Source organism: Solea senegalensis, linkage group LG7, assembly GCF_019176455.1.
Source record: "Solea senegalensis isolate Sse05_10M linkage group LG7, IFAPA_SoseM_1, whole genome shotgun sequence".
In the NCBI taxonomy this organism is placed as follows: Eukaryota; Metazoa; Chordata; class Actinopteri; order Pleuronectiformes; family Soleidae; genus Solea; species Solea senegalensis.
The window spans coordinates 3,690,705-3,698,475 of record NC_058027.1 but is presented as its reverse complement, the minus strand read 5'-3'; positions in this window follow the sequence as shown (position 1 = coordinate 3,698,475).

Below are 7,771 nucleotides of genomic sequence, written 5' to 3'. Positions count from 1 at the left end.
GCCCGTACCAGCAATAAAGTATACGAAAGAAATAGTATAGAATACTTTTCAGAAGTGAATTCTACTGCTCCAAAAAACTCAAAGTTAAAGTACAGTTCCTATGAGTAGAGAGTCCAATATGCGCCTGAATCTCAAGGTTCCACAGCAGCATCTACCACTTTATCCTCCACATGAGGGTTACGGGGTCACTGGAGGAAAATGGCAGGGAACACCCTGGACAGGTCGCCCTTGGTGGATTTCAGTGAACCTCTGCATGTTTTTGGACTGTGGGATGAAGGTTTGGACAAGTGAAGACCCAGCTCAGCTTTATTAAAGACAGAACAATGGGGAAGAGCAAAATCCAGAAGAAAGGGATTAGGACACTCAGCGGAACACATGGGACACATTACTTACATTATTGTCCAATTCACCTCTGCATGAACGGGAGGAACATTCACCCTCGACACAGGACGTACTTTGGTTGAACTGTGATTGGAACGTGACCTTCTTGTTCATGTTTCATTGGGTTCACCTCAAAACAGTCATTCAAGGTTAAATTCAAGAGGAAAGATTCTGAAAATAAAGGGTTCATTCACATATTTCATGGTGGTCACAGTTCAACTCAGAAGTGCTCGGCCTTCCCAGGTTTTAAACTCTTTTATAAGGATATTCAGAAATGCTACTGTTGGAAATAAATGAGAAAAACATTCCGGATTTCTCTGAGAGAATTGGAAGACGGCAAATGCTGATGTTTACAAAACAGTGGACTTTGCGAGCCATATGATGGCTTTAAGTTTAAGAAAGAAAAACGAAAATCATTCAGTATTCAGAAGGGGAATAAAATGGGATATTTTACACTTTAATTCCGGTACTTTATTTCCTGAATGCATCATAAAACGGGACGCGGTGAATCGTAGGACATTTGCGTTGTGTCTGCGTATGTTTATATGCCCAAACATGTTAAAAAACCTGCAACCTTTTATCTGACTTTCTTTCCCGACCCCGTCCACACATACGCGGCCCTGTCGCGCTCCGTCATTTGCAAATGCCGCTCCACAATGAACAGGGAGGAGAAACCTAAACCTCGCCATCAGCAGGACCTTCAGATTGAGAGGTTGAAAATTAATCTGACAGCATGCTTTCAAAAGACGGCCTGGAGCTACAGGACACACACGGCCTAATATTTGTTTCTGTGTTCCTCGAGCCTCTGTGGGTTTCAAGTATTGGGTTTTTGGACTGTTTGAGCAGTGTTTCACACTGGTTTGCTCTAAAGAGGTCCGTATTTAATTTATCATCAACTGGAGGCTTTTTCTACTACGATGTTTGTCTACGGACAGTTTGTGAGTGGAGATTAGAGCTGAAACAATTATGAATCGATTACTAAATTAATCGACACCTATTTTGATATTCGATGAATCGGGTTGAAGCTTTTTTCATGATTAAAACAAGATTTACGATTGTTTAAGCTTCTTAAATGCGATTATTTTCTTCATTTCTTTGCTCTGGATGACAAAGAAATCATTAAAAATTAATAATTTTGGTTTGTGGACAAAACAAGACATTTGAGAACATCATCATTTCCAGGTTTGATGAACATTTTTTAAGGTTTTCTGATATTTTATGGCCCAAACGATTAATCGAGAAGATAATCGACAGATTAATCGATTATGAAAATAGTCGTAAATTGCAGCTCTACTTAGCTTAACTTAGTTTCCCTTGAGTTGACGAGTCAAACAAAGTATTTAACAGACACATATACACACAAACTTATCGTAATTAAACTGCTTGTACGTATGTCTGATAGAACTGGTTTGACTCGACTGGGTTTGAATAATACTCCTTATATGGACATCCTGGTTGTCTTGTGTTGTCGAGGCAAAATTATGATTCATTTTATATCGTGTTTTAGTCGCGATATAAAGTAGCAATAATTGTGCAGAAGTCAGAACAGCCAAGTGAACTTTGAACTGTGACACATTTCCAAATTTCATGAATTCAACCTGATTTTAAACAATATGGACACTTTTAAAGTGAATAAAGCAGTGCTTGGAGTTTATAGAGGACAAGTCATTCTCACAGAGAGAGTTTAAAGGCCCTACAGGAAGTATCTGATTTGTGTTGATGTCATATATCCTGGAGATTCTGCTGTCGGACTCACGGTAGTATAAAAAGTTTAAAATATCCCCATAAACTTATAGGAACTACAGATCTGGAAGTAAATAAAAAGAGTACATCATTGTTTTATGTGCAGGATGACAGCCTCACAAAACTGTATTATTCAGGCCCAATCAGGTTTATATCCTCACTGTGGAGACATCGATGCTCCTTTACACTGCCTTTCCTACCACTGACTCTTTATATATACAAACACTGTATATATATGTGTGTGTCTGTAATGATGATAATCTGCTTATCGATAAAACATTTTTAGGCCGTGTTCAGTTGTAATATTTATCTGTGACAGTGTAATCACAGCTGCATCGACCACAACAATGTGTGGAAAATAAAAATGAAGCCTCTCGTCATGTAAACCGTCACAATAGAGCCCGTTGTAATGATCTCGTCTTGTCTTCACGGTTCCATCCATCTGCTCACGGATGCTCTGAATGACACCGTTTGTAATTTCACTCAATAACACAGACAGTGAACTGCAGCGCGCTTTATTTTTTAACAAGCTGCGCCTTCATCAGTCACGTCTGACCAGCGCTGCGGTCAGAAGTGACTGATGAAGGCGCATCTTGTTAATCTCAGAGCATATTCTTTATATGACACGTCACCCGCTGACGAGAAACAAGAGTGGGCACTGTGCTGATGCTAACGTACGCAGCTAGTGGCTAATATAGCTGGAGGGGGGGTCGGTGTCTCACAATGAGCATTCATGCAGACAGACGGAATGATTGACAGGACCACATAGGCCGATCATGCAAGAATGCGAGTACTGGAATCTGAGCGAAATAATGTGAGGATTAAAACCTCCTGAGACGTCGTCCCTGACACACAGTGGGATTTAGCGCCATCGTACTGGCGAAGCTACATGATGCTAAACATCTCTCACCTCACTCTTCGAACCTGTGGTAGCTCTAAGGTGTTTAGTTTGCAACATGGCGGCCTTTGTAGAGAAGACCTGACTCCTGATGTGAATATAAACAATACATACATGCATGTGATTTTACACCTAAAGACGTGGGACAAAAAACAAAGACAAAAAAATCTTCTTCTCTGTTTTCATTGTAGCGTTACAGCACCACTCGCAGGCCTGGCATATGTACTACAGCGTGTTGAGTCGTTTGTGGACGGAGACATTGTTTCCTGAAATGATGCCCTGTTTAAAAACAAAGATTGTTTATTTATTTCACTGGTGTGCATTGTAGTTTGCATATATTAAAAACATATATATGTGTATATTGAAAAAAATTTCACTAATGTACTGAAAAGCGACTCCACTGGTTGCAAAGAAGAGTCAGTTTGAATGGAAGTTTATGGGAAAATTAACCTAATTCTCACATGACTTTACATCAGTAAATTAGAAAATAAATGATCTCAATCACTACAGTGTCAGGTCAATCCATTCTGTTCCCATTTAGAGGGAAATAGAAGTACAGCACCTATGAGTGGACACCTGTATGATTGAAGGCCAGTGTCACTGGTTGCAGGTGATGTCTGTGAACTTGGGTGCCAAAGCGTCAACGCTGTGGCGGCCAAGTCACAAATCTCAAGGCTTTCGCAGCGGGAGTTCAAATTCTTACGGGTGGTGTCATGACCAGTTGTCACTTGTCGGAATGGAGTCAGCTGAGCTACAGTATTTAATGAGCAGCTCCCAGCACGACACAACACAGTCTCCAACGCAAACCCCACAAAAGAAAGTTTAATCAGTCACAGCCCAGGAAAGTGACCAATGCCAACGAGTGAAGTGGTTCACAAAGACTGGGTCAGGACCCACAGGCGGGTCGTGGGAGATGACTCATTTGCAACATTTTATTTTTTGAGTATGTTTTAAATACCAAGCATACAATAACATTTTAATTAGTTTACATATATCTGTATAATCTGTAGCACCTAATTTACTGTGGTATCACCAGGAATTTCCTCTTAAATAACCACAATTCATGGGTTAGGGTTAAGGTCAAATACAAAGTTTAGGTTTTAAGACCCCCAATACTGTTATTTGAAGCATGGAGTGGCTTTGTTGTGATTTCATCTTCTGGAATATTCCAGAAAAACAAAACTCATCACTCTTTTTTTTTTTCTTAATTTTTCTTTGTTTACCTGACTTGTGCTGGGCCGACTTATTGCTGTATTGCAAGTGGCTGGTCACATATGGCTGTAAATGAGTCATTACATTATGCATTAATGTATACGCTTGTCACGACATCATTATACTACATTAATGTATACTCTTGTCTCCTCTGTCAGTTACGGCCACAGCTGTCGCTATAGAGATTTTTGGCACTTACCAATAGTTATGCTAAATTAAACCAGCTTTTTATTAAAAATAATAATAATAAAAAATACATCTAGAACAATGTGCCCTCTGTTGCAGGTAAGGTATTATATCCATGAGTAAGTTTAAATAAGACTGGCAGCTTTAAGGCCTTAAGTAATTATTAATTAGAGAATTATATCCATGAGCAACCTTTAATATGAGAATGTTAGCTGAAGGCCTTAATAGTTAAGATTTCTGGGTCGCCACATCCGCGCGCCTCATCTGTCTGAGTCAGGACAACCTGATCCAATTTCTATTTCCTTCCATGAACACAGCTTCTGATTGGAAGAGAAATGAAATTGGTGTAAATGATTTTAATAACAGAGCAACAACAACAACAGCGCATGGAGGCCGGAAGAACTCGACGCATGTGTGTTCTTTTTTTTACAGGCTCAGAAACACGCGCCGCTGAACCGGGGTTGTTTCTATATAACGCCGTCTGAACAAACTCAAGGGTGCTTCATTACCTTGAGACATCAATGGAGACTTATTCAAGTTCAATTCACAGCGCACGCCGTCTCCATGATCGCTGTGTCTGAGATGCTCCTAATTTGTGTCCGCGACGGCCATCAGCTCAACAAAAGAGGCTTTATTATCGTCTGCGAGGGACGAATATCGGACGCGCAGTGCATCTCCAGAAGAAGGTGATCATTGTGGACACTGACACTCATCCCAGGACAGACAGACAGACAGACAGACAGCGTCATCTGGCGTTACAGTCACACTATCCCTAAGAACTCTAGCCTTAGTGTCAAATTGTCCCTCAGGGCTTGCCTTTCTTATTGAGCATTAGAGCTAAAGGAAACCTGGGTGTCACGGTTATAATAGAACAAACAATTACTGGACTATTTAAAATGTGTATTCTTAATATCACAGCAGTTTCGACTGCTATCACTTAGTGCTCTTGTGCTTTGTCACCCTCGATAAGATTTACCAAACAAAAAAAACGAATAAAAAAAGTGTACATGATGGTTTTTGAAACATTCCATCTTTTGCAGTTTTGAAGTCTAGACTAAAACATTTAATTTGATCTATTTGACACATTGAGATTGTCTGTCTTTCGACTCCTTTAACTATATTTAACACTTTCTTTTTTGATAGTGTAGTATGGGTTGTAATTTTTAACTTTGTGTGACGTCTTACAATTTTTTTTTTTAAATATTCTTCTACAGGATCTTGAATCTGCCCTTTGTGTATGAAAAGTACGATAAAATCAAATAAAACTGGACAGCTTTGCCTATAGGTAAACACTGACATTTGACACCCAAATAGAAACCAAAATATCATCACAAGATTACCAACCTCTGCACAGTTTATTTCTATCCAAATTCCACTCTGTGGGTTGGACCAGTAAAATAATACAACAAGAACGCCTTAATGTTTTCCTTTGATTTACTTTTAATGAAGTATCTTTTTACAAAACGTGCAAATTCTTGATGAAAAAAATCAATCAATTTCAACAATACTATGCCTAAATTTACCATTTACACATCACACTGGATCTGTGAAGGCACAAGGTAGTCACAGGTATCTGGAAGTGAAAAATATAGTATTTGAAATCCAGATCGGACCCTCTGGTGGGCTGGTTCTGGCCTGCGGGCCATATGTTTGACACCCCTGTGTTAAATATTGAGATTTCAGAAATGTCCTTTGCTAAATGTTGCAGATTAACGCATGTTTTCAGGATTTTTAAGTCTTTTTAACTGATCTACAGTTCAGCATTTGATTCTCATGTGACGACACTCTCTGACCAATGAGTGGCCGGCAGTCTGTTGACATCATATTAGAATATATCAGTTTCAGCTCACTTGGAACCTCGGAAAACCTTGGAAAAAACAAGTAGACTAGTAGTCAAGCCGAGTCGTGCTAGAACTGTATAATGGAAAAGCCCCAAAAGAAAAGGATCAAATAAAAAGTGAAGTTAAAAAATAATGTAGCCATTAGTATTAATGTTGGATTACTGGAACGTTAAAAACACCTGTGCTGTCAGATGAGGTTAAAAATGGAACGTTGGACGAACGCGACGCGGGAGGAAAAAAGGCCACGTCGACACTTTATCAAAAATGGTTTGACACCTGCATTTGGACTTAATTTAAATGATTTACAAATCACTCGACCTAGAAACAGATGTCTCTTAATTGTATACAATGCACACTGAATTCAGATGAGATTGTCCGCTTTTAAAAAAAATGAGCCGAGCAGCTTGTCATGACTCATACTTATGTTTATTGTTATGCAACCTTCGGCAGCCGTAGTAATTGTGACGAGAAAAAAAGAAGGAACGGGGTTCGTGTCAGTTCACCTGGATGGATTGGGACCTCAGATACTGAGGCCACAATCCTAGATATAAAATCATTCATTAGAGCAGCTTTAATCCCATAAACCCTGCCCTTTTCCTTTTTTTTTAAGGCTAACAACCAATTTACTGGCCATTTATAAATGCTTTTTATCAGTGTTTTCTCAGTGGAGTCCATCCATCCATGTTATATCACTTTATCCTCCACACAAGGGTCGCATGGTACACATGGGGAGAACATGCAAACTCCATAAAGACTGGGTTCCGACTGGGGCTCGAACGTGGGTCTTCTTGCTGCAAAGAGTGCTAACCACTACACCCATGTGGCCAAATTTATAGAACATAAGACCTAAGAGATAAGAGATAAGAGATTCCTGAGTCTACACGTGAGGTCTATATTTTTGACGCTTTTCTAGTTTTGATGACCACTCACTCATCTTTCATTCCACTTTTTATACGGGCACAGCCATCAGCAGCAACATGGGGTTATGTGTCTTGCCCAAGGATATATCGGAATTTAGGCTAGCAGGGCCGAGAATTAAACCTACAACCTCCAAGTTGAACGACGACTCGCTCGTCCACTGAGCCATCGTCACCCCTCCATCTGCACCACTCTCGCCATGTAAAAATACATCCCATTTGCACTATTTTTGCCCCTTAATATACAACTGTATGCACTATTTTTGGTCTAGCACTGAATATCACACTTTAAAAAAAAAGAAAAATACATTCTAAACACTTCATCAGGGCACAACGTGAGAAATGTAGAAACATTTATTGGCGAAGTTGCAGCCGAATATCTCTTACACCTCACCTCAACCTCCCTTTCAACCTGTGTAGCCTTCAGTTAGTCTGTCATGCCGAGGACAGAGATGTTCTCCCCCTGAATTGAAATACTATTGTGAACCTGATAATATTTATTTATTTATCTGTTTAAACCACTGTATGAGTTGTACGAGAAGTACTTGAGTTAGCATCAAAAGACGCTTAGTTTGTCCACTGTGGGCTACCAT